The sequence below is a fragment of the Schistocerca gregaria genome, chromosome 8 (assembly GCF_023897955.1).
Source record: "Schistocerca gregaria isolate iqSchGreg1 chromosome 8, iqSchGreg1.2, whole genome shotgun sequence".
Taxonomy (NCBI): Eukaryota; Metazoa; Arthropoda; class Insecta; order Orthoptera; family Acrididae; genus Schistocerca; species Schistocerca gregaria.
Genome location: NC_064927.1, coordinates 485,861,367 through 485,888,821, shown reverse-complemented (window position 1 = coordinate 485,888,821; position 27,455 = coordinate 485,861,367).

Genomic DNA, 27,455 nt, shown 5'->3' with positions numbered 1-27,455 from the left:
TACGAATAAAGCGGATCATTGTTGGCCATGGGATTAAAATTGGCTCAAGCACGGCACCCCCCAAGGTCAACTAGTGGTATCCTGTTATCAGCTGGGTGGGGACAGGGTGTGGCACTTCTGTGCCGAGTGTGTGCCGTCTGAGTGCCATCTACCATGCTGGTTCGAGGTGTGGCCGCCCGAGACTCTGCGCTCAACTGCTTCATATCCGCTGGCCTCGGCACATGGCAATAGTCTTCCAGAGACAGCGGCAGTGAGCAGACATGCAGGTACAGGGGCTGACAGCATGCCAGCCGGCAAACGCAAGTGATTACATGCTCATCTCTTGGAAAGTGAAGGGGGTCGTATTTTAGAGACATATAGACTTCATTTTCGATACATGGGGTGCGTGTTTATAGTCTTTAGGCGAATTTTAGGAGTACTGGCGTACTATGTTTCACGCTATTTGCAATACGTTAGGATCATTCCCTGTGCAAACGGATGTTTGTGGTTTTTTATGATCTTTGGGTGGAGTTTAGGCGAGGTTGTAGGCTGTATTGCAGTTCCATTTTCTGCAGTATTTCACGATATTTGTGGTGTGTATCAGCTCTTTATATATTCTATAGTTATGTATATGGATGTTTCAGAATTGTTAAGTGATCTAGACTGATGATCTGTGGCAGTGCAGTTCCCGCCGCCCATGAACCATGGACTTTGTCGGTGGTGGAGAGGCTTATGTGCCTCATCAGTAGAGATAGCGGTACCTTAGGTGCAAACACACTGGAGGGGTATCTGTTGAGAGGCCAGACAAACGTGTCGTTCCTGAAGAAGGGCAGAAGCCTTTTCAGTAGTTCCAAGGGCAACAGTCTGCATGATTGACTGGTCTTGCTTTGTAACATTAACCTAAACGGCCTTGCTGTGCTGGTACTACGAACAGCTGAGAGCAAGGAGAAACTACAGCCGTAATTTTTCTCGAGGCATGCATCTTTACCCTATGGTTAAATGACGATGGCGTCCTCTTGGATAAAATATTCCAGTTGTAAAATAGTCCCCTATTCGGATCTCCGGGCGGGGACTAGTTAGGAGGACGTCGTTATCAGCAAAAACAAAACTCGCGTTCTACAAATCGGAGAGTGGAATGGCAGATCTATTAATCGGGTAGCTAAGTTTGAAAATTTAAAAAGGGAAATGGATAGGCCAAAGTTAGATACGGTGGGAATTAGCGAAGTTTGGTGGCAGGAGGAACATGACTTCTGGTCAGGTGAACAGAGGGTTACAAATAAAAAATCACACAAAGGTACAGCAGGAGTAGGTTTAACAATGAATAAAAGCTAGGAATACGGATATGCTACTTCGAACAGCATAGTGAACACATTATTGTAGTCAAGGTAGATACGAAGCCCACGCCTACCACAGTAGTATAAGTTTATATGCCAATTAGCTCAGCAGACGATTCAGACATGCAAGAAACGTATCATGAGATAAAATAAATTATTCAGATAATTAAGGGAGATGAAAAATTAATAGTCATATCGGACTGGAATTCGAAAGTGGGAAAAGGAAGAAGAGGAAAAGTAGTAGATGAATATGGACTGGGGGTAAGCAATGAATGAGGAAAGTGTCTGGTAGAATTTTGCACAGAGCACAAATAATCATAGCTAACACTTGGTTTCAGAATCATGAACGAATGCTGCATACGTGGAAGAGGCCTGGAGATACTTGAAGGTTCCAGATAGCTTCTATAACGGTAAGACAGACATTTAGGAACAGGGGCAGACGTGGGATCTGACCACAATTTATTGGTTATGAACAATAGAATAAAACTAAAGGAACTGCAAAATGTAGGAATTTTCGGAGATGGCGCCTTGATAAACAGAAAGAACCAGAGGCAGTAGAGACTTTCAGAGAGTGTACCAGAGAAAAATTGACATGTACAGAGGAAAGAAATACAGTAGAATAACAATGGGTGGCCTTGAGAGATGAAACAGTGAAGGCAGCACAGGATAAAGAAGGTAAAAAGACGAGGGCTAGTAGAATGCCATGGGTAACATGTTGTTGTTGTTGTTGTTGTTGTCTTCAGTCCTGAGACTGGTTTGATGCAGCTCTCCATGCTACACTATCCTGTGCAAGCTGCTTCATCTCCCAGTACCTACTGCAACCTACATCCTCCTGAATCTGCTTAGTGTACTCATCTCTCGGTCTCCCTCTACGATTTTTACCCTCCACGCTGCCCTCCAATGCTAAATTTGTGATCCCTTGATGCCTCAAAACATGTCCTACCAACCGATCCCTTCTTCTAGTCAAGTTGTGCCACAAACTTCTCTTCTCCCCAATCCTATTCAATACCTCCTCATTAGTTACGTGCTCTATCCACCTTATCTTCAGTATTCTTCTGTAGCACCACATTTCGAAAGCTTATATTCTCTTCTTGTCCAAACTAGTTATCGTCCATGTTTCACTTCCATACATGGCTACACTCCAAACAAATACTTTCAGAAACGACTTCCTGATACATAAATCTATATTCGATGTTAACAAATTTCTCTTCTTCATAAGAGATTGATTGATTGAATTTCATGGTGAAAGGAGAAAATATAAAAATGCAGTAAATGAAACAGGCCAAAACGTATACAAACGTCTCAAAAATGTGATCGACAGGGAGTGCAAACTGGCTAAGCAGGGATAGCTAGAGCACAAATATAAGGTCGTAGAAGCGTGTATCACTAGGACTAAGATAGATACTGCCTACAGGAAAATTAAAGAGACTTTTGAAGAAAAGGGAACCACCTGAATGAATATCAAGAGCTCAGATGGGAAACCAGTCCTAGGCAAAGAAGGGGAAGCAGAAAGGTGAAAGGGGTATATATGGAGGGTCTATACAGGGGCTATGCACTTGAGGGCAATATTATAGAAACGGAAAACGACGTAGATGAAGATTAAATGGGAGTTATGATACTGGGTGAAAAATTTGACTGAGCACTGAAGGACCTAGGTCGAAACATGCTCCCTGGGAGTAGACAACATTCCCTTAAAACTAGTGATAGCCTTGGAAGAGCCTGCCCTGACAAAACTCTACCATCTAGTGAGCAAGATGTATGAGACAGGCGAAACACCCTCAAACTTCAAGAAGAATATAATAATTTCAATTCCAAAGAAAGCAGATGTTGACAAATGTGAAAGTTACCGCACTATCAGTTTAATAAGTCACGGATGCAAAATACTAAAACGACATCTTTACAGACGATTGAAAAAACTGTTAGAAGCCGACCTCGGTGAAGGTCAGTTTGGATTCCGTTGCAATGTTGGAACACGCGAGGCAATACTGACCCTACGACTTATCTCAGAAGATAGGTTATGAAAAGGCAAACGTACGTTTCTAGCGTTTGTAGACTTAGAGCTTTTGACAATGTTGCCTGGAATACTTTCTTTCAAATTCTGAAGGCGACAGGGGTAATATATAGGTAGCGGAAGGCTATTCACAATTTGTACGGGAAAGAGTCAAGGGGCACGATGGAAAAACAGTGGTTGAGAATAGAGTGAGACTGGGTTATATATAGCCTATCCCTGATGTTATTCAATCTGTGTATTAGACAAGCAGAAAAGGAAACAAAAGAAAAATCATGATTAATAATTAGAATCCATGGAGAAGAAATAAAAACTTAAAAGTTTGTCGAGGACGTTATAATTCTGCCGGTTGCTATCTTCGGGTTAGTGTGAATCCTACTTTTCTGCAAATATCATGATATGTTTCCAAAATCAGAGATTATATAAACCAATTTAAATACTTGCATGGTTGTCATTTGCCCAATGAATCTAGAAATTCCGAACGATTATTGTTGATCCTATCTATTTTCTTTGGTCACAAGCCTTCCAAGGCTCTTTTGAAGTCTGACTCTAATAATGGATCACCTTCGTCTTCTATATCGACTCCCATTTCCTGTTTTATATCACATCATCTGGATCCTGTGCCTCGTAGATGTTTTTACGCTTTCTATTCCCTTATATTGGTTTAACAGTGGCATTCCTATTACAGTCTTAACGTTGAAGCCTTTGATTTAATTTCAACGAAGATTGTTTTAACTTTTGCATTTGCTGACTCAGTCTTTCCAACGACCATTTCCTTCCCGATTTGTTCGTATTTCTCCTGCAGTCATTACACCCAGGTTTCGCGGGTCTTCCTGTTAACTTCATTCTTATGTGAATTATACTATTATGTCCTGTCTTTTCTCGAGAAATTTTGTACTCACTTTTTTCGTCAATCAACTGAAATATTTCTTCTGTAACCCGATGTTTCTTCGTAGTATCTTACGTTGTTCCTTCAAGATATGAGTAAAATTATGCCAAAACATGTGTGTAGTGAGGAATGTCCACTAGATATCACTAGATGTGGACACGGCACTGTAAAAGGACGCGAGGAATATTGTGTTCTCAGTAGAGAAGCGATAACACCAGGAAGGGTCGGTGCCGGTCACAAGAACCCAGTGACTTCGAAAGTTGACTAGTGATTTGGTGTCACCCTAGAAAAGAATCCAGGGGGGACATTTTACACCTTCTAAGGCTGCCAAAAAGTGATGTGACAGTGAAATGGGAAAGTGAAGCAACAATCACAGATAAACCAAATTCAGACAAACCTCACCTACTGATGGACGACGACCGCCGAGTATTGCGTAGGCTGACTGTAAAGTCCAAAGTGACACCAGCAGTCCACCTGGCACAATGGTTGTGGTTAGGAATTTAAAAAGAGTAGTATGCGATTAGCGACCAACTCCTCATAAACAACGCGTCTCTGTTGTCCACTTCAGGTGCCGCTTGAGGTGGCATAAAGAGGGCGGTCACCGGTTAGTGGGAGACTGGAAACGAGTAATTTCGAGTGATGAATCACGTTGTACCCTGTGGCAGTCCAATAGAAGGGTTCAAGAATACCTGGACAAGGTACGCGAACGCTACGGCCGCAGGTTCGAATCCTGCCTCGGGTATGGATGTGTGTGATGTCCTTAGGTTAGTTAGGTTTAAGTAGTTCTACGTTCTAGGGGACTGATGACCTCAGATGTTAAGTCCCATAGTGCTCAGAGCCATATTTGAACCTATAGAAGGTAACCTGCCAACAGTGAAGTGCGGAGGTTGTTTTGCGTTATGAGTATGTTTTTCGTGGCTAGGATGTGTTGCCTACAAAATCTAAACGAAGATAACGGAATGTAGTCGAATTAAATTAAGTGACGCTGAAGAATTAGATTAGGAAATGAGACACGTGAAGTAGTTAGTGAGTTTTGCTCTTTGGGAAGCAAAATAAATGATAATGGTCAAAGCAGGGAGGATATAAGATGTAGACCGTCAATAGCAAGAAAAGCGTTTCTGAAGAATAGAAACTAGTTAACATCGAGTATAGATTTAAGTGTCAAGATGTCGTTTCTGAAAGTACTTACATGGAGTGTAGCCGTGTATGGAAGTGAAACATGGACGATAACTAGTTTAGACAAAAAGTGAAAAGAAGCTACCTAAATGTGGTGCTACTGAAGAATTGTGAAGATTAAATGGGTAGATCACGTAACTAATGAGGAGGTACTGAATAGAATCGGGGAGAAGGCTAATTTGTGGCACAGTTTCATTATAAGAAGGAATCGGTTGTCAGGGCACGTTCTGGGGCATCAAGGGATCACTAATTTAATATTGGGGGGAAGCGTGGAAGATAAAAATCGTAGATGGAGACCAAAAGTTGAATATATTAAGCAGATTCAGAAGGATGTAGGATGCAGTAGTTACTCAGGCATGAAGGGGCTTGCATAGGATATTGTAGCATGGATAGCTGTATCAAAGCAGTCTCTGGACTCAAAATTACAACAACACCATCAGTGTAGTTACGTAATTAGGGCACATAGTTGGCAGACATCATCCAACAGGGTAATATTTTTTCCCACCTGAGGTTTTGCCGCCAATTTCTAGGTGGCGGAATGGAGGTTGCTTTTCGCAGTCTCCGCTGATGGTGGTATTGTGAACTAGATCACACACGAACACATACACAGAGGAATCTTTTAGGTAGCATACTGCAACAGGGTAGCACCGTTACATCCCAAAAATGAAGAAGTAAGATTTGAAGCATTGTAGACATCTAGTTGCTGGACAGGATAACACTTGCACCTTCCTGAGCTTTTCCCGCTAATTTTAAGCGATACTGGAAAATTCTTGCAACAGGATACTACTCATACTTCCCACAGTAAAGCAAGTAGACTGTCATGTGTCCATCCATACCAACAGCTCATCCTAGACTAAGTATTTCCCGCCAGTTTCCTGATGAGGATGGCGCAGGGGGAGGGGGAACGTGGGGGAGCGTGTCGTGTGGAAGGGGCCACGAAAACCTATGACCTTATCAGCGGACGTTGTCATATGTACATCGGACAGTAGAAGAGGGGTGGGGGAAGGTTCGGCACCTTGAATAAACTTAGGGTGGTCTCATACCCCCTTACCCCACTAATACCTCAGCATGTTCCCAGAATGCGTCTCTGGTGCTTACTCTGTGGCGACCTGTTATCCTCTTGTGCTGGGATGCTGGCGCTTAGTGTCACTATCACTGGCAGATGTATCACAGTATGAAGTATGGAGTGTTTTTGTTATTGAATGTTGTATACATCCGCTAATTTCACATGAAGCGTGGAGCGTTTACATTATTTGATGTTGTATACATTCGCTAATTTCATATGTTCGACAGTATCCTTTAATTACGCAAAACTCTCATTAAGTGACAGTTATACCTACAGTCAAAGCCATTATCTTACTTACCTGTTTATTACATTTACAGCGAATCTACACGAAAATTTTTAGGTCCTGCTTAGCGTCCAATTCTGACTATATCGAGTATTCGTCATTTCTCATCTACCATCATAGGGCATTTTGCGCACACTGCTACCACGATTTGTAATTCATTGGTCCTGGATATTTCAACCCATGTTCCCTTAGTTGTTACCATTTCGTGCTGGAGGCTCCCATAGACTTCTTCTTGACAACGTTTCCTTTACGGTATATCCTCTGTCGACTAAATATTCAATTCTAAATAACGATGTTACATATACCTCTGGTTTCTTCCATCCCATCAGTGGTATCAGATTCTGTTCGCAACCACGTATTTAACAAGTTTTTCAATCTTAAAAACTTCCTTTCCATCGTCATCTTAATTTTGTAATTGGGTTTAAAAGTTTATTTGTTGAGCTCAGGTAGCCTCTCTGTGCACTGCAGTCCTCTTCTAAGAAGATACAAAAAGTCGCTATTAATACCCTTATTACCTCCAATCTCTAAAGTAACACATAACTACAGCCTATCTCAAACAACTTGCGAACGTCTGGGTTACGCCGAACCAAACTGTTCCGTCTTTATTTGCCTACTATTCACTCCATTAGGGCGACGTAGCGCACTGGTTGGCACAGAGGCTTGCACTGGGGAAGACGACGGTTCAGAACCCCGTCAGAGTATTCAGATTTACGTTTTCTGTGATTTTGCAAAATCGCTTAAGGCAAATCCTAAGATGATTCCTTTGAAGGGGCAAAGCAGATTTCCATCCCCACACTTTCCTCATCTTAGTTTGCAGCCCGTCTCTAATGACACCGTCGTGGACGGGATTTTGGACTCCTAACATTCTTTCCTGTTCATTCGGAACTATTTATCTCAGGAAGACACATTTCGCTAATAGCATATAACAATGTTATTTTCATTAACAAACCGCATTTATCATAGTGGTTTTAATACCTGTATAGCCGGCCGGTGTGGCCGTGTGGTTCTAGGCGCTTCAGTCTGGAACCGCGTGACCGCTACGGTCGCAGGTTGAATCCTGCCTTGGCCATGGATGTGTGTGATGTCCTTAGGTTAGTTAGGTTTAAGTAGTTCTAAGTTCTAGGGGACATATGACCACAGATATTAAGTCCCATAGTGCTCCGAGCCATTTAATACCTGTATAGCAATGTTGTTGAGGCTTAAGTACGACTGTTAAAAAGTAAAACTGAGTACAGAGAAAATTGTATTATTAAACTCATTTAGTGCAATACTTTATATGCTCTAACGTGAATAGTACCTGATGCAAAATCTAATAACTTCATCGATCGTTCATAGCAAATTTCGACAGTTGTTGTTGTTGTTGTTGTCTTCAGTCCTGAGACTGGTTTGATGCAGCTCTCTTGATAACGACATCCTCCTGAGTAGTCCCCGCCCGGAGATCCGAATGGGGGACTATTTTACCTCCGGAATATTTTACCCAAGAGGATGCCATCATCATTTAATCATACAGTAAAGCTGCATGTCCTCGGGAAAAATTACGGCTGTAGTTTCCCCTTGCTTTCAGCCGTTCGCAGTACCAGCACAGCAAGGCCGTTTTGGTTAATGTTGCAAGGCCAGATCAGTCAATCATCCATACTGTTGCCCCTGCAACTACTGAAAAGGCTGCTGCCCCTCTTCAGGAACCACACGTTTGTCTGGCCTCTCAACAGATACCCCTCCGTTATGGTTGCACCTACGGTACGGCCATCTGTATCGCTGAGGCACGCAAGCCTCCCCACCAACGGCAAGGTCCATGGTTCATGGGGGGAGGTTTCGACAGTTAGAGCATCATAATTCAATTAGCCTGTCATCACAGAGATTAATGTTCTCTGACTCAAGAGACAGTTTTAAACAATTACTGACACAAGCGTTCGCAACATTTTAATTGTCAAATAATTTTAAATTTTTTTTCAATCCAATACCGAAAGAATAGGAATTTAAATTTCTCGCCCTACAGTTAAGCTTACTGGACAAAGAAATTAGTCACTCTTGCGCTTGCGCAGATGAATCGTTACGCCTTTACAGATGGCGCAGGAATCGTATCGCTTCATCAACCGCACGAGCACTGCATCTACATGAGTATAAGGCAGTGGCGACCTTCAGGACATTTACGTTTCAAGCGGAGATTGTAGTAAACATGGGGAAACGTAAGTGCATGACGGTGTAAAATAAAAGGGCAATCGCGTTTGTCTGTGCCCGTGTCGGATCGGTGAGTGAAGCTGCAGCGATTTTTGGTATTTCGGGGCTGACTGTTCAACGTGTCTACAGGCAGTGGTGTAACACAAGTGGCTACAAAATACAAAGCCACAATTGAGCTTGCGAAAAGAACGTAACTGAAAGGGATGGGAGAAGCGTTTCACGACTTGCGAATCAAAATTGCTTCCAAATCCAGCAGATATTGAAACTTTTTAGCAAATTAAAACTGTGTGTCCGACTCCGGCTCAAACTCGTGACTTTTGCTTTTCGCAGGCAAGTGCTCTACCAATTGAGCCACGCAAGAATATCTACCGACACCTTCTCACAACATTACTTCCTCCGGTAACTCGTCTCCTACATTTCAAACTTCAGAGAAGCTCTCCTGCGAACCTTGCAGAACTAGCACTCCTGGAAGAAAGAATATTGCGGAGACATGGCTCAGCCAGAGTCCAGGTGATGTTCCCAGAACGAAATTTTCACTTTGCACTCAGTTTTAGTCTTCCAGAAAGCTCCATAACAGCACACTATCTATGGAGTAGTCGAAATGTTGTGGATTTTATAAACTGAATGGAGAAAAGTCACAGGATGAAGTGTCTAATTGAAAGACGTTCCATGTACGACGCCAGAAAGTTGGGGTTTAAAGCAGTGTGCGGCATGCGTGTAGATATCAAAAGCACCAATAACCACCTTTCGGAACGCAAGACGTGGAGGAAGAGAGTCAGTTTGGTTGTAGAAGGTACCAACAGGGATGTGGAGCCATGCTAACCAAAATGGCTCTGAGCACTATGGGACTTAACATCTCAGGTCATCAGTCCCCTAGGACTAAGAACTACTTAAACCAAACTAACCTAAGGATATCACACACATACATGCCCGAGGAAGGATTCGAACCTGCGACCGTAGCGGTCACGCAGTTCCAGACTGAGGAGCCATGCTAACCCCAGTGCCTGGGGGAAGCTAGGTTTCTCTGCCGATGATCCACGGCCTATACAGCCCATTCATTGTGGTACTACAGATCTCCGATACGGGGAGTTTGGTGGGAAAAGGAATAGGATAAGCTCATCCTGCTATTCTTCGAACCATGCACCTATGCTGTGAGCTGGGTGAAACGTTACATTGTCCCTCTGGTAGAAGTCATCGTACTGTTGTGAAACAAGTTGCACACAGGGGTGGTATCGTCCCCAAGGACAGACGCATTCTCATGTTCATCCATCGTATCTTTCAGAATGACGAGTTCACATAGCCAATGGCACGAAAACATTCCCCAAATTATAGCGCTCCCTCCTTGTTGTAGGGTATTTGCCTTCAGACGTTTCACTTCGTATACACTAAAATCCAAGTATCCGACACATTGTAAAATGAGATTTAGCTGGAAAGTGACGTCCAGTTGTGGTATTGGCATCTGAGTTACAGCCTTCGTCGCCGGTGAACATCAGTCAAACAAGGATGCCTTAACCGTGTACCCACTGTGGAGGTCCATGCGCAGCTATGTTCGCTGAACGGTCGTTGAGGAGACATTGTTAGTAGACTCTTGGTTCGTCTGGGCGAAAAGTTTCTCAACAGTGGCCCGTTTATTCGCCTGTACACATCTCCGCAGCCAGTGTTCACCACTGTCACCTATGGCCCGTAGTGCACAAAAGTTTCCTCCACCACAGCTTTCACTATATAGAGCTACAACGATGAAAAATAATATTATGACGATGTCAAACCTTATTTTCATGATATAAAGAAGAATTGACGATATTAAAAATGTAATTATTATTTTATTATTTTAATTTTTGTGATCAGGGAATCAAAGACTCTCTAGTGCACTGAATAAACTAGCATTGTTTGTACTATGTAACTATATATGACTGTTAAGTGAGAACTGATTCTAGGTAAGACATTTGGTCTGGGCTGATTTTGTTCTCGTACTGGTCGATAGAGAAAGAAAAGTTTCTGAATCGATGTATGTAATGTGAATGTATAAAGGCTATAAAAAGGAGGGAGAGAGAGAAAATCCTTGCTGACAATCACCATTCTGTATAAGAAAAGGTAAATACAAGTTATTCAAAACAAATATCTCTAAAGGACATCGTCTTGTGATTTCTAAAGACGGAAAATTGCGGTGTTTAATCTAAACCTGTCCTGCTTAGCAGCGAAGAACATTTATGTCATCATAAATTTTCTTCGTTTGACCACGGTTGTGATTCGTATGTTACTTTTCGTTACGCGACGTGTAATTTATATTTTCATTATACGCGCAAAGTGCACACAGCTTTAATCGAACCTGCATCTTTCGTAAGCGATAACTCTTAATCAGTACAATTACGCGAATACCGTCTAAACAAAACCGTGATCACAGAATTGTCTCCTGGACCTGATTTTTATAAATGTGTAGACTTGAAAGCGAACAGCATAGCACCATCTCTGCTCGTAACAACTGAAAGAAAACAAAACAGGGACTGAACAACTTTAAATTTTAACGCCGTCTGCGTTACGAAATCTGAACGACGTAAGTTCATTAATTAAATATTAACAGGAAGAGAATTATTAAGTTTTAAAGATTAAATCATAGCAAGAATTTAAAGCATTATAGCACCGTTACGTTTCTTTGCATTAGTAGTTGAGTATCAGATACCATCATATCTATTTAAAAGACAGTGCGTAAATAAAATTGTCACCTTTTATAATTATTATTGTAGCAATTCAACTAGCGCTATCTTATGATGCACGATATACTTCAACCACTGCGGCATGTGAACATGTTACAAATTGCGTTGCTACGAAAGTGTTTCCAGTCTTGACCCGAAATCCCATAGTCACAACAGTTTGGACGACAGATAAATCGCTGAGTCTGTACTCTTATTTTTTAATTCCTTTTTAGTATAACCAGGAAATAGAATAACAGCAGATAATTTCAATTTGTGACCTAGATAGGTCTAAGAACAATCATTTTATAATTAGTAATCAAGAAATAACTGCAAGTCACCGCTTGCTTTAATCATAAATATATGTATGAGTGATGCTAAATGTTATTAATTTTACAAAAAGAAATCTATAATATTCTCAGTAACCTTCAGTTCGTTAGCCACACCCTGAATTTTTTATGTAAATTTGGGAATTTACTCATTTGGTCCCATTTAGAACTTAATTTAATAATCAAATTAATTAATTTAAAATGATTGAACCTTAAATTGCTGAGGAATCCATGTACCACCACAATCAAACAAAAACAGTGAACTGCTGAGTGAGTAAAAGTGAGAACAATGGCGTATTTAAGTTTACAAAATAATGACATATTTTATTGCCCTTCTGTAATTACAACTACCCGACAAATCTTATATAAAAAAGTCAAACACGAAACAGAAAATAAATGGCGTTTTGTTTGCCTAAACATACATTGGGATGGAAGCTGTATCACTTCTCCCCAGAATTCATCCCTTTTACAATGTAATTTGAATTTCTTCACAAGAATCCACTGTGAGTCCCAACTCCATTCAAACGGAATCAGCTACGGTCAACTACACGGCAAACTGTGTTTCACCTGCGAACAGGGAACTGTGAATATCATTTAACAATCGCATGCAAGTGCAACAGTATTTTACTCTTTCACCTTCATTCGGGCAGCAGCAGAAAACGGCGCGCTATCGGCGACAAGGCGAAGCGGTTTGGCAGCTGCAATGTTCTGATGCTTCCAAAAAAATTAGCAAACTACGCGGTCTGAAGTTCTGATTAGCAGAACTTCCCTATCAAAGCCCTGAAATGCTGGCAGGTTTCAGAGTGAGGTGCTCCCATTCGCTGGTCTGGCCAAACCAATTTGACTCACAGGCACGACGGTGCATGCTGGAACCGTCAAACGTCAGGGGGCCAACTCGGGAAAAATACGTTCATCCTCATGACATACGAAATGTCTGAGATTATATGCAGTTCCACTGTCGGTACAGTTGAAACTGCCTCTGGGTCTTAGCCCACCACAAGATACGGACTACAAGTCTCACCCAATTGGGAAAGAGTTGAAGTTAACCTCCAGGAGAGGATCAGAAGTCGAAGAAAGCAAAGAATCACAACCACGTTTCACTACGCCTTTGTACTTAGGCCGAAATAGCAAACACGAACCGCTCTCATGTGGCCCAAATCAATTCAACTGTCCTCTACTCACTGAATCTCTCCCTGTTGACTGTTCTGTTGGCCTGATAGCCAAACCAGACACAGCAATGGGGTTCCTAGACTGAGCGAGCAAGTCTTCACTTTGCATATTCTGAGAGGAGCCAGTCAGCGACTCCAGATCTCTTTTGTTTGAAAATAGTAGATTTTGGACTAGGGAGCCGTGGTTCTCACGGTAAGCATGGTCATGTTTTGACAAAAAAGTCTACCTAGTCAGGACCACAGTCCCACATTTATGGAGATATCTAATCTTTTTGAGCCAACTGTGTCCCATTTCTAAAACAAGGCTGTTAAGCTGCCTGTGAAATAAATATTTTTGACGCTTGCTAAAAGAACCAGGCAACTTCATGGTGTCAAGGGGGTTACAATCATTCATCCTCTAAACACATGCACCGGCTACTCTGTCTGTATCCTCCCAGCTTCAAAAATGAGAATGCTCAAAGGTTTATGGCCTCCCCACCGTTTGCACAGAATTACAGCAGTCTCTTTTAAGTTTCTCCACTTTCCACAAACTGGCCATGTTTATGACCGAATGCACACCTGTCCTAAGTGAAATGTTTTGTGTAGCTGCGTTCTCCTGTCTGACCCTAAGTGGAAGGAGGGGAGGAGAGTGATATGGCCAGAAGTTACTCTACAGGTATTGAAACGTCCCCATAGAAAAATTTATGAACTGCTGTGCTAATAAACCCCTAACGTTATTTTATTTTCAAACAGCTGAGCAGAACTGGATGTACTCAGACATTACTCTCTTTACTTATGTTGATCAACACTAAACTGACACACAATATTTTTAGCGCAACGCAATCTGACTTTCAATAATCTCTACAAAAGAATGGCCCTTACTAACAATAACCTATACCTTTCACGAATCACTTACCTCACAAAAATCCTCGTTACTCAAACTGCTGCAATACAGCTAGCGCCAATACTGCCAGCTAAATAAAAGATTCGAACTACTGAAGACTCTAACTACTGATAGGCGTAGTTAGCAAATGAAAAATTTTGATAAAGAATAAGCAACGTATTCACCTTAATAGCGTTCAAAAGTAATCAGTTCATAGAAATTTACTGTGTCTAATCGACACACGTCCATATCGTCTGCTCTCAAAACTCCGCCATCTCTCTCCCCACATCCACCACTGCTGGCGGCCCTACCTCCAACTGCGCAACGTTATGCACTCTTCACATCCAACTGCCCAACACTACAATGGCGACTATTCCGACAATGTCAACCAGCCACATACTTCACACAGCATAGCCAGTGATTTTCATATAAAGCCCTACGTGGCGTTACCAACATAAAAACCTAAACAGCCTACTTACAGTGTGATCTCGCAATCACTCATATAGCCTGATCGTTGCACTCAGAATTTATGGCCACAAATCCATCTTTCTCCCTTTTTTCCGTCACCTCCACTACACTAGTGTTCAAAAGTATCCGGACACCTGGCGGAAAATGACTTACAAGTTCGTGGCGCACTCCATCCGTAATGCTGGAATTCAGTAACGAGTTGGTATACCAGTAGCCTTGACGACAGCTTGCAATCTGGCAGACATACGTTCAATCAAGTGCTGGAAGGTTTCTTGGGGAATGTCAGCCTATTATTCACGTAGGAGAGGTATCGATCTCGGTCAGTGAGACCTGGCACGAAGTCGGTGTACCAAAACATCCCAAAGGTGTTCTCTAGGATTCAGGTCAGCACTCTGTGCATATGAGTCCATAACAGGGATGTTACTGTCGTGTCAACACTCCGCCACAGGCCGTGCATGAAGAACAGGTGCCAGTTTGCATTGAAAGATGTCATTGTCATCCCCGAATTGCTCTTCAACAGCGGCAAACAAGAAGCTGCTTAAAACATCAATTTAGGACTGTGCTTTGATAGTGCCACGCAAAACAACAAGTGGTGCAGGCCAGCTACAAGAAAAGCACGACCACACCATAACACCACCGCCTCCGAATTTTAATGTTGCCACTACAACGCTTGCAAATGACGTTCACCGGACATTCGACATACCCACACCCTGCCATCGGATCGTTACATTGTGCACCGTTATTCGTCACTCCATACAACCTTTTTCCACTGTTCAATGGTGCATTTTTTACGCTCCTTACACCAAGAAGCCGCTCGACCATGAAATGCTAGTTTTCTCACCTCCCACCTGTCATGGTACTTGCAGTGGATCCTGATGCAATTTGTAATTCCTGTGTGATACTCTAGACAGATGTCTGCCTATTACACATTACGACCCTCTTCAATCGTCGTCGGTCAGTTGTCAGTCAACAGACGACGCCGGCTTGTACTCTTTTGAGTGTACGTGTCCCTTCACGTTTCCACTTTACCACCAGAAACAGTGGACCTAGGGAGTTCCGCGGAGAGCTCCATTCTGCTCTCTAACGATGTCTTATGCCTACTGAGTTCACTGGTATTGAGTAGCTGCCAGTAGGTGGCAGCACAATGCACCTAATATGAAAAGCGTGTTTTTGGGGGTGTCCGGGTACTTTCGATCATATAGTGTGTGTTTGTTTGGGTACAAGTTCTCTACAGGTTACACATGCACTTATAACAACACTCTACCCACAATTTCCTTATGTAAAAAAAATGTTATGTTGTTGTGTTGTGGTCATCAGTCCTCAAACTGGTTTGATGCAGCTCTCCATGCTACTCTATCCGGTGCAAGCTCCTTCATCTCCCAGTACCTACTGCAACCTACATCCTTATGCATCTTCTTAGTGTATTCATCTCTTGGTCTCCCTCTACGATTTTTACCTTCCACGTAGCCCTCCAATGCTAAATTTGTGATACCTTGATGCCTGAGAACATGTCCTACCAAGCGATCCCTTCTTCCAGTCAAGTTGTGCCACAAACTTCTCATCTCCCCAATTCTATTCAATACCTCCTCATTAGTCATGTGATCTACCTACCTAATCTTCAACAGTCTTCTGTAGCACCACATTTCGAAAGCTTCTATTCTCTTCTTGTCCAAACTATTTATCGTCCATGTTTCACTTCCATACATGGCTACACTACATAAATGTCATAAGCCACAATATTACCAAATGTACTGGGGAACACAGTGATCATGACATAAAAGGGTAGGTAAAGTTTATTGTCTGTTTCATCACATATTATTGTTTCGTTCGATGTCATCTAGATTACATAATAATCCATTTCAAGGTTAATTGTGTTGAAAAACTTATTCAGGATTACCTTTGATAAAAATTAATGAGGGACATGATGAGGTAACATTAAATGTATATATTTTTAAAATGGAAAAAATTCATTTCTTGTAAAAATTTTATACACTATATAGCTCCAGTTTACACACTATAATTTTTGAAATTGAACCTTAAAAATTACGAATCGAAGTCTGTGTATTGCACCAAGTAAAATTTTCATGTGAAAAATATCGTTTAATAATCGCACATTTATCCAGTTATCAAAAGAATCGATTCCGTTAAGATCATCAGCCTAGCTGATATTTTCTAATTCCATAGAAGTCGAATGAAAAACTTCACTGATACACAAAAATATAAATCGACTACAGTCATTGTGCCTGGATCTGTAGTCGTGTGACTAGGGCCCCCCATCGGGTAGACCGTTCGCCGGGTGCAAGTCTTCCGATTTGACGCCACTTCGGCGACGTGCCGACGATGGGGATGAAATGATGATGATTAGGACAACACAACATCCAGTCCCTGAGCGGAGAAAATCTCCGACCCAGCCGGGATTCGAACCCGGGCCATTATGATTTACAGTCTGTCGCGCCGACGACTCAGCTACCGGGGGAGGACGCCTTGATCTGTAGCGAAACCAAAGATTGATTTTTTTCTTAAAAGCGATATGTCTGTTCTATCATGACTTTTAATTAGGGAAGCGCGGAATTCTTATCCATTAGCAGGAATAGACCAGATGAAAATTTTCTGCATTACGATAACGAGTGCATTGTTTTCCATATTCCCCTGACACACTTCACATGCCCTTCAGTGCTAGCGTTGCCGCGTGCCTTCAATGGGTGGTTATTGCACGTTAACGTCGTATACAGGCATCGGTAATCATAATGTGAGTGGACCATGTATGTCTGTACAGCGTGTGGCAGATAGGTGTGTAGCGGACGTGGCTGATGGTCATGAGTTGAATTTGGCGTGATAGTCGCGGCAAGAGCCCTGACTCGTTGGATAGTGGACCTTGCAGAGCATTTCCGGTGTCTAAGACCAACGTAAAGGATCTTTAGTAGCGCAGAAACAATTTTACCACAACTGCTGCACATGCTCACAAAGATTGTCTGACAACCGAAAATTAAATCACCTCTTCACAGCCCTTCGGACTTCACCGGTCATTTGTGGGTCAGATCGTCGCTGATGTGAATACGAGACGTGAAGAATGGTTTACACAAGAGCTACAGTCAGACAAAGGCACCGCATTGACTGTTCCTGTCGAAAACCGGTCATTCGCTTCCCGTGGCTTTTAGTCCCAAAGTGGTTGGGTGTTGTCTGTGCTATTTAGCCACTACATCTACATCTACATTCATACTCCGCAAACCACCTGACGGTGTGTGGCGGAGGGTACTTTGAGTACCTCTATCGGTTCTCCCTTCTATTCCAGTCTCGTATTGTTCGTGGAAAGAAGGATTGTCCGAATGCCTTTCTGTTTGCTCTAATCTGATTTTATCCTCATGGTCTCTTCGTGAGATATACGTAGGAGGGGCAATATACTGCTTGACTCCTCGGTGAAGGTATGTTCACGAAACTTCAGCAAAAGCCCGTATGAAGCTACTGAGCGTCTCTCTTGCAGAGACTTCCACCGGAGTTTATCTATCATCTCCGTAACGCTTTTGCGATTACTAAATGATCCTGTAACGAAGCGCGCTGCTCTCCGTTGGATCTTCTCTCTCTTTTGTAACAACCCTATCTGGTACGGATCCCACACTGATGAGCAATATTCAAGCAGTGGGTGAGCAAGTGTACTGTAACCTAAGTCTTTTGTTTTTGGATTGCATTTCCTTAGGATTCTTCCAATGAATCTTAGTCTGTCATCTGCTTTACCGACCATCAACTTTATATGATCATTCCATTTTAAATCCCTCCTTATGCCTACTCCCAGATAATGTATGGAATTAGCTGCTTCTAGTTGCTGACCTGCTATATTGTAGCTAAATGATAAAGGATCTTTTTTGTATGTATTCGCAGCACATTACAGTTATCTACGTTGTGATTCAATTGCCATTCCCTGCACCACGCGTCAATTCGTTGTAGATCCTCCTGTATTTCAGTACAATTTTCCATCGTTACAACTTCTCGATATACTACAGCATCATCCGCAAAAAGCCTCAGTGAACTTCCGATGTCATAGACAAGGTCATTTATGTATATTGCGAACAGCAACGGTCCTACGACACTCCCCTGCGGCACACCTGAAATCACTGTTCCTTCGGAAGACTTCTCTCCATTGAGAATGACATGCTGTGTTCTATTACTCTTCAATCCAATCACACAATTGGTCTGATAGTCCATATGCTCTTACTTTGTTCATTAAACGACTGTGGGAGAACTTTATCGAACGCCTTGCGGAAGTCAAGAAACACGGCATCTACCTGGGAACCCGTGTCTATGGCCCTCTGAGTCTCATGGACAAATAGCGCGAGCTGGGTTTCACACGATCGTCCTTTTCGAAACCCATGCTGATTCCTGCAGAATAGATTTCTAGTCTCCAGAAAAGTCATTATACTCTAACATAATACGTGTTCCGAGATTGTACTACTGATCGCCGTTAGATATATAGGTCTATAGTTCTGCACATCTGTTCGGCGCCCCTTCACTAGATGCTCTAGAACGATCTCTGGTAACCCACAAAGATGGGAAGCGTACCATATCATGATGCAGATTCGTTGAAAGGAAATGATAGTATCGCGCAAACGGAAACAACATGCCCATCGATATATTAGTCTGCAACAGAAGCAAGTCGTCACTACAACTACCAGTTTACTGTTGTAAACATCAACATATGATCTACCCAGTTATGCAACTGAATGAACATTTGATAACTGGTCAACAGGTTGCAAACGCATTACCTAACTTTGGCACAGGTGGATGAGCACGATAAAAGGACAAATAGGAGAGCAGGTCGCGATTACGACTAGTGATTGCAAGTGAGGTTACTTGATTACAGAAAAAAAAGCTTTATGTTCTGCCTTACGCAGGTCTTGTTAGAGGGGGGGGGGGGGGGGGGGGGGGAAGCCGCGTCAGAGAGGTCCACTGGACGAGCGGCTAGGGATGTGATTCCAGTGGTGGTTTCCCGTGGCCTTCCACTTATGATGGTGAAATGCTAATGAGGACAACATAACACCCAGTGCCTGAGTGGAGACAATCTGCGTCCCAGCTGGGAACCGAAACCGGGCCCTTTGGCGTGACAGACCGCAGCGATGACCACTCAGCTATCGGGGCAAACTGATTACAGAAACAACATGGGAAATTAGGTACAAATTAAGTACGGACACCAGCAAGCTCACTAAAGTGCACAATGAGGGCGACAATCTGGCAGTGATACGCTAAAACTGCACAACTAGCTGTTGGAGGGATTGAAGTAGCTTCCTGTCCCAGTCTCACTGGGGCGTGCAACGCTCGCCCGCATTACCAAACAGGTACTGTGAACGTCGAGAGCAGTGGTGCTGCTATAAGGAGACTCTGCGTTCTGCTCTCTTGCTGTACTCAGTGCTCAAGACATCCTTCAGCACGAGAACAAGGTTCGTCTCATCGGTTGTCTGTACTCTTCTGTCATTGGGACGATTCAGTTATAATATTTAATGCTCTGGGACAGAGAGGTGAAGCACACCGTATGATTTGCTGAAAGGAAACGATAGTGTCGCGATAATGGGAACTTCTTACTGTTTCTGTCGGAACAGGAATATCTCTGGCCAATAGAAGGGAGTCCTGTACAGTGAAACTTTCGTAGTGAGGTTAGCCGGTCGGGGTGGCCGAGCGGTTCTAGGTGCTTCAGTATGGAACCACGCGACCGCTACGCTCGCAGATTCGAATCCTGCCGCGGGCACGGATGTGTGTGATGTCCTTAGGTTAGTTGGGTTTAAGTAGTTCTAAGTTCTAGGGGACTGATGACCTCAGCTGTTAAGACCCACAGTGCTGAGAGCAATTGGAACCATTTTTTTTTAGTGAGATTAAACAGCTACTGTTGCGGATTTCGTTATAATTAATCAATAATATTCGAATGAATGTTAAGGAAATCAACTATCAAATGAAACACATGTACGTACTCTGGGAATTAGGTGATTTCGCCTGGAAACTACATTCTTTATTATTCATCACTGCTAAATTTAGAACGTTAATTGGATTCCAGATACTGTAAAACTGGAAGAAAAAAGGAGCTACTATTAACACGCATACCTTACGAAAGCGCAATAAATATTAACTCATCTTTATCTGTATTGTCAATATCTACCAATACTGCCAACAGCAACCGATAATTTGTAATAGTCGTTAGTGGAGTGGCTAATTCACGCCCGCTCTCCCGTGTGGCTAGTTGCGCATGCGCATCGCTACAGCGCCAGTACGGGTGTACATTTCTTCCGGCGCCGGGTGCTTTACGAATTTTTCAATTTTCAGCTATTTTTTGAATACTTACAGTGCCTCTTAGAAGCTAAAATTTTGACAGCCCATTTCTTTCTTTGCCTTATTCCTGTGAAAAAAATTCCAGGGTAGATTTCTACGTGGCTCATTGAACCATTCGCTTGTAAGACGTACTTGAATCGCATCCAAACTATACACAGTGAAAAAATTTTAACTGATTGTTTATTTGCATGTCCATCCTTAGTGAACCGTGAGTGGCTCGTGTTCCGCCATCATGTGTTGACACTCTGTTTTTAACGTATTGTGTTGTATTTTAGCCGGGGACCTAGGAAAGACGGAGAGGCTCCGTCCCCACCTCAGCCACACTGGTCCACAACCCCACAACGACTACCGCAGTCCACTTCACCCCCCCCCCCCCCCCCCCCCCCCCGCTGACGTCTCGCACCCCTATGTTTGCGTGGTAGAGTAATGGTGGTGTACGCGTACGTGGAGAACTTGTTTGCGCAGCAATCGCCGACATAGTGTAATTGAGGTGGAGTAAGGGGAACCACCCCGCATTCGCCGAAGCAGATGGAAAACCGCCGAAAAACCATCCACAGACCTCGACACAAATCCGCCGGGCGGATTCGTGCCGGCGACCAGGCGCTCCTTCCCGCCCGGAAAGCCGTGCGTTAGACCGCACGGTGATCTGGGCGGGCTGTTTTTAGCGTACTTCCACCTCACTACGTTAATTTAAATTACTACTGCCACTGAGTTGCTCCTTTGCCTGACCGTGAGCGGCGTTATCAGCCCGTATCGATATATCCCCTCTCGTAGTATCTCTGCTCGACTGCTATTACTTCCCGCTTGAGGTCTGTTGTAAGTAAGTTGGTTAGTGAAGGTCGAATAGTAAGTTCGCTTCGCGAGTTCACGTCTGCCAGTCTGTTGGAACGCGTCTGGGGCGCAGTGCGGACCTGCCAGTCGGGGAGTTGCAATGCGGCACTAGTGCAGTCGGGTTGAAACAGCACTGAGGTCTGCGTCGACATGGCTCGCCCGACCATTGACGCCACGCATCACTTGAGCCAGGATCGTCGATCGGTCGTCCTGCTGGACGACGCGTTTTGGCTCGCCGATCGTTCATGCGTCGCCTGTGTTTGTGTGCACCAACTCCCGATGTGTCTTCGTGTGTGTTTAGTTACTGTTGCTTACCGTTCAGGTCTTGGTGTATGTGTTTGGCAGGTTGTCTGTGTAGTTGGAGATAGTTCCACTGACGATTACTTTAAATGTTGTCGGCATACTGGCTCTGAGAGGTCAGTCGTCTCATCGGGCGACGTCTAACTGGTTCTCGGAGGGCTTCTGAGCCTCTTCAGTTAGCATCTTGTGGAGCTTGGCTCAGTCCTTTCCTGGTGCAGGGATGTCGTTTAGCCAATGGGCGTGTTTCCTCTGCAAGGTTGGGTCCGAGCCAGTATTTCCGCCGTCGTGTGTCTGGAAGTGAGTGGGAGACGCACCAGCAGTGCATTCGCGACGAAGCAGCAGTCGCGGATGGTCCAGCAGGCAGTCGGTCGGTTGTTGCGGACGAGGGAAGTTATCTCCGCCCGGTGCAGTCGGCTGTGGCCGCTGGCAGCCCCTGCGCAGTGTCGGAGCGTGTGTGGAGCTGTCCGATAGCTACGAGCTTAATGGTTCACCGACCGAGGACGTCAAAGTTGAGAGGTGCCTCGTCCATACATGCTGTGGTTCGTTTCAGTGGTTCACTGTTGGGGAGGTTTTCCTGTGAGCAACACAGTGATGGTACATATTTGATCCTGGATAATTACATCTCAAACATTTTGTGTGTGAGTTCTCATGTACCGTTTGGTGGCAAGCAAGTCGTTGTGTCGGTCGGTCCGTGGCTGTCCCCTGGTTGGGTTCCGATGCATCAAGTGCAGTTGGGCTCACCACCTGTCTCACCTACATCTACATCTCCATCTACATCTACATCTGCAATTATACTCCGCAAGCCACCCAACGGTGTGTGGCGGAGGGCACTTTACGTGCCACTTTCATTATCTCCCTTTTCTGTATCAGTCGCGTATTGTTCGTGGGAAGAACAACTGCCGGAAAACCTCCGTGCGCGCTCGAATCTCTCTGATTTTACATTCGTGATCTCCTTGTGCGGTATAAGTAGGGGGAAGCAATGTAATCGATACCTCATCCAAAACGCATTCTCTCGAAACCTGGACAGCAAGCTACACCGCAATGCAGAGCGCCTCTCTTGCACTGCCAGCCACTTGAGTTTGCTAAACATCTCCGTAACGCTATCACGCTTACCAAATAACCCTGTGACGAAACGCGCTGCTCTTCTTTGGAACTTCTCTATCTCCTCTGTCAACCCGACCTCGTACCGATCCCAGACTGATGAGCAATGCTTAAGTATAGGTCGAACGAGTGTTTTGTAAGCCACCTCCTTTGTCGATGGACTACATTTTCTAAGGACTCTCCCAATGAATCTCAACCTTACACCCGCCTTACCAACAGTTAATTTTATAATATCATTCCACTTAAAATCGTTCCGTATGCATACTCCCAGATATTTTATGGAAGTAACTGCTACCAGTGTGTGTTCTGCTATCATATAATCATACAATAAGTCAACGAGTGCAGACCGACCTCCATGAAGGCTTATGACTGACACCGGTGTTTAATGATCTTTTTTTAGCTGCTTAAAATTTAAGGCTTATTGTTATTTTTTCTTTTTTCTTTAAAATTTTGCAAAATAAATTCTTTAATTTATCTTTACAGCTGAAACACTGCGACTTCCTGCCTTTGAAATATTATGGTAATTGTGGCCTACAGCCTGCAGCCATTTCTATTGCACCTTGCATATGTATGTTCTATCTGCTTAGCCTTAAGACTTTCCAAGTAGCCGTGATACGTTCCTTTATTTGTTTGATTTGCCTCTTTATTTGTATTTTAATCTTGTTGATTTTTAAGGTTTCTTGTTGTTAAACATTCTGGCTTGATGCCTTTAAAAGTGTGTGGTTACATATTATATAATTTAGAAATTTAATTGTGGCCCTCAGCCATTTATATTGCACTTTGCGTATGTTTCCTGTTTCTTTTTAAATTATTTTATTGCTCTCTTAATTGGATTTTATCTTGTTGATTTGTTAAAATTTCTTGTTTGGACGCCTTCAGCCATGAAAGAGTTGCATTGGGTAAAGGTCCGGCTATGTGCTGGTATGGTTGTAAAGGTTATTAAATTTCAATAAACGACAATTATAAGCAGAAACTGACCTCAACATTTCGCCCCTTCCACAATCCTATTACCTGTTCAGTCTAGCGGCTTTAGCGTGCGTATCACTTAGGACAGATTTAGGTGCATGGGTTTAAACTAAAATTTGGGTTGGGCTCTTCTGTTGCAGTAGGAGGGGTCGACGGAAGGACGTGTTGACGCATGAGAGGAGAGTTCTTGCTTGCATGTTCCGTTAAATCGGTAAATCGTTAATGACAATGGATTTACATGTAATTTTTTATACCTTTTTGTACAAATTCTTACACCGTCTATTTAGCTATGTTAGCTTTTAAATGTGTAAAAACGTTGCTAGTAACACCATGAAAATTGTTTACTAATAACTTTTGTCCTCTTATTCTGGGTTAGTACTATTTTCATTAAAAATATTTTCAATAGTTTCGGTAGCAAATATGTGACATTTAGGCTTTGATATCAGAGATTATTATTCCAGTGTTGCTAAACTTACCTACTACCTTAACATCTTAAAATACTTAATGAAATCAGTTTTCCTGTAGCGACTAAAATTAACGAACATAATATTTCCGTATTTTCTTTTCCATTTTATTTTAGCAGAATGAGAACTTATCCCACAGTTAAACTCTAACTCGAAATTCATTAAACACCCAATGAAAAATCGATGAAAGTTTTCGTTAAGTGTAGTCAAAACGCTAATAACGTAATTATGGATCTCCACCGTCTTCGTTATTCAGTTAAGGATTTCAGAAGAGTAAATATGTATAGGTGATAACAGCTTTACATGAATTATTGCTTCCTGATGCGATGTAGCCCATCGTACGTGCTTCTAACTCTAACCTGTTAGGAATGGACTCTCACCCTCTTTCTCGTGATGAAACATTAAAATGTCTGCGTTCATTTGACGAATGACGTTCGTTGGCCAGGAGTTTGTGTATTCTCCTTTCATGCAGTTATCATGTTTGAAGATGATGTCTTCGGCACCATCGCCATTTCTCTGTTTCCCTCAACTTTGTTTTCTGTTGCTGAGACGCAAAATGAAATAGTAACAGTTACTGTCTTACCGAGTTCAATGATATGTATTATACTGCTTTTATATGTTTCTAATATTAAGGAATTCCCCAAAATTTTGACGGTAGCTGTGTCCAGAGCTTGAGGTTAGGCTGGTGGGAATATAATGTTAACGGATACTTGCGGTATCTTCATCGTCAGATCTACTCCCTGATCCGTAATCAGAGTCTACATAACTACCATCACTAAATGGATCGTTGCCGTCATTAACATCATCGACATGGTTCTATCTCTGTACCAGATTACAAGAAAAGGACAACACTGACGTATTGATACTGCTTGATGCCACTGCTTTCTCTCAAAGAAACCAAAATGAATATGTTAAGGTAAAACAATGTGTAAAGCCAACAAATACTTTCTGGTACTTGAAATAGAACTACCAGTTGCTTTAACGTGTTCACTAAACTAAGGAATAGCACATTCTTCGGCCGACCCCTTCAATTACTGTTAGTCACAATGCTACTAGCAAACGTAGAGCTCATACATCAATTTACTGAAATGCTGAATATCTTGTACATTCTTATAAATCCCGTGACCGCTATTTCAGAGATGATCAACACCTTCTTACTGGACAATGAAAAATGATATGGTGTTCCTGACGTGTCCCTCATCGGAGATAATTAAACGTTAAGAGAAAGCGGTGAATCAGTAATTGTAATAGAACAGAAGTTTCACTCTCTGACAAAGCTGCTTTGATATTTCCGGTAGAAAAAAATCATAAGCCAGAGATTTCGAACATTGCTAGATTTTATCCACCGGTTTCAGGAAATACTGTTAATTAATTAAGGAATCAAACTCCAATACAGATATCGGATTCAAACGTCTGATTATTTTACAAATGAGATAATGAGTTAAATATTTTACATTAAACATGCAAGAACTTTGTGGTTGAATACGCAAAAGAAATATTTCCGTTTGCGGCTGTAATCGCCGTATTTCAGATGTTTCTTCTCTGTATTTCTTTTGCAAATCTCGTCTCTTTTCCTTCTAAAGTCGATGGTCCTTGGACGCAGGAGTTTCATTTCCCGTTTTAATCGCTGTTGTTCAGTCTATCGAGCACATCTGCTGCTTCCTTCGCCTTCATCCATGCTGTTAAGGTACTTTTGGGTAAGACTAAACACTTATATAACGAACGGTTCCGTATATGAACTTAGTGCTAGCAGTCTATGAAGCAACAGTAGAGCTGTGCCGGTAAGCCAATAAAGTCGCACCGTCGCGGTTGATTGTCATTATCACAGGAAGCCGACACAGATGTACCTGTTATGATACGGGAGTATTACATAATTGGAAATAGTAAAAACTCCGCTAGAAATGTCTAAGTACTGACGTCGCTAAATCACTAGGAAATACTAACAATAATAGTGCTAAAACGAAAACTTATGCAAGCTCTGCTAAACCCATCGACTGTGTCACATGTTTTTGTACGAAGCACAACGTTTTGAAGTTGATAATCGTGGACCCTTAAATATAAAGTCAGGTGAAAGTCTCGAGCGAGGGGTTTTAAAATTTTACAAATATTTATACATGTCCTGAGAAGTATTTTCATTATTTTGAAAAGTTTGCACTCCGTTTCAAGAAAAGCTAACCTTGCAGGTATCTTAATGTTTATGATGCGTCAACTATGCCAATATAACTTGTTAGGTACATTCAAAAGTGTATATGTGCATATTGTCTGTAAAATGTGATGCGAACAGAGTTAATAGTAAAGAAGTAATAAAATAAATCATCATGTCTGATGCAAAAGTTTCACTGAATGTACAGTGAAAATGCAGATAGCGATAAACGTTTCGTCCTTCCATTCTTTTCAGGAGGGGGATAAAGATGTTGGCAATCGGCAAACGGTCTCATTCTCAAAAACTGGACTACCGCGAACTGAGTAATTTCCCTTCTTGGATTACTCAGCCTCAGGGCCTGAACGGTTTCTAAATTTTGTTCTCACGTAGTTAAAACTTTAACTTAGGATTGTACCTTTTAATGAATAGACTGTGGGAAAATTTTAAACCAATAATTACATGAAATATTGGAAATAAAATTTTTGTCTCCTCTGCGACTGGAGGTAGGGTAATGTAGATGCTAGACGGGAGATTCGTGCCATGGAATTATAGGCGACGCCGCCGGTTCACTGCATGGTGTAACGAATAAAGTTATAACGGGACGTTTCTGCTCCTCGAAATGTTCCGTTCACGTGCAGCGTAAGCGGTAAGTAGTCTCTATAGCGTTTCAACTGCTGGTTCCCTGCAACCATTCGTCCGCATACTGATACCCACAACAACAAATATCGAAAACTGTGTCGTTATCGATGAGGGAGATTAGAGGAGAGGGTTAGTGAAATCTGTGACGTTGATTCAGACGTAAATAGCCATCCCTGTCACCTCGTTCTGCTGACGTCACCACTTCCTTAACCTACTCTGGCGATGGCTTTGCTGTCGGCAACCGGTGTTGCAGAAATGTCGCCGGACGTGCCGG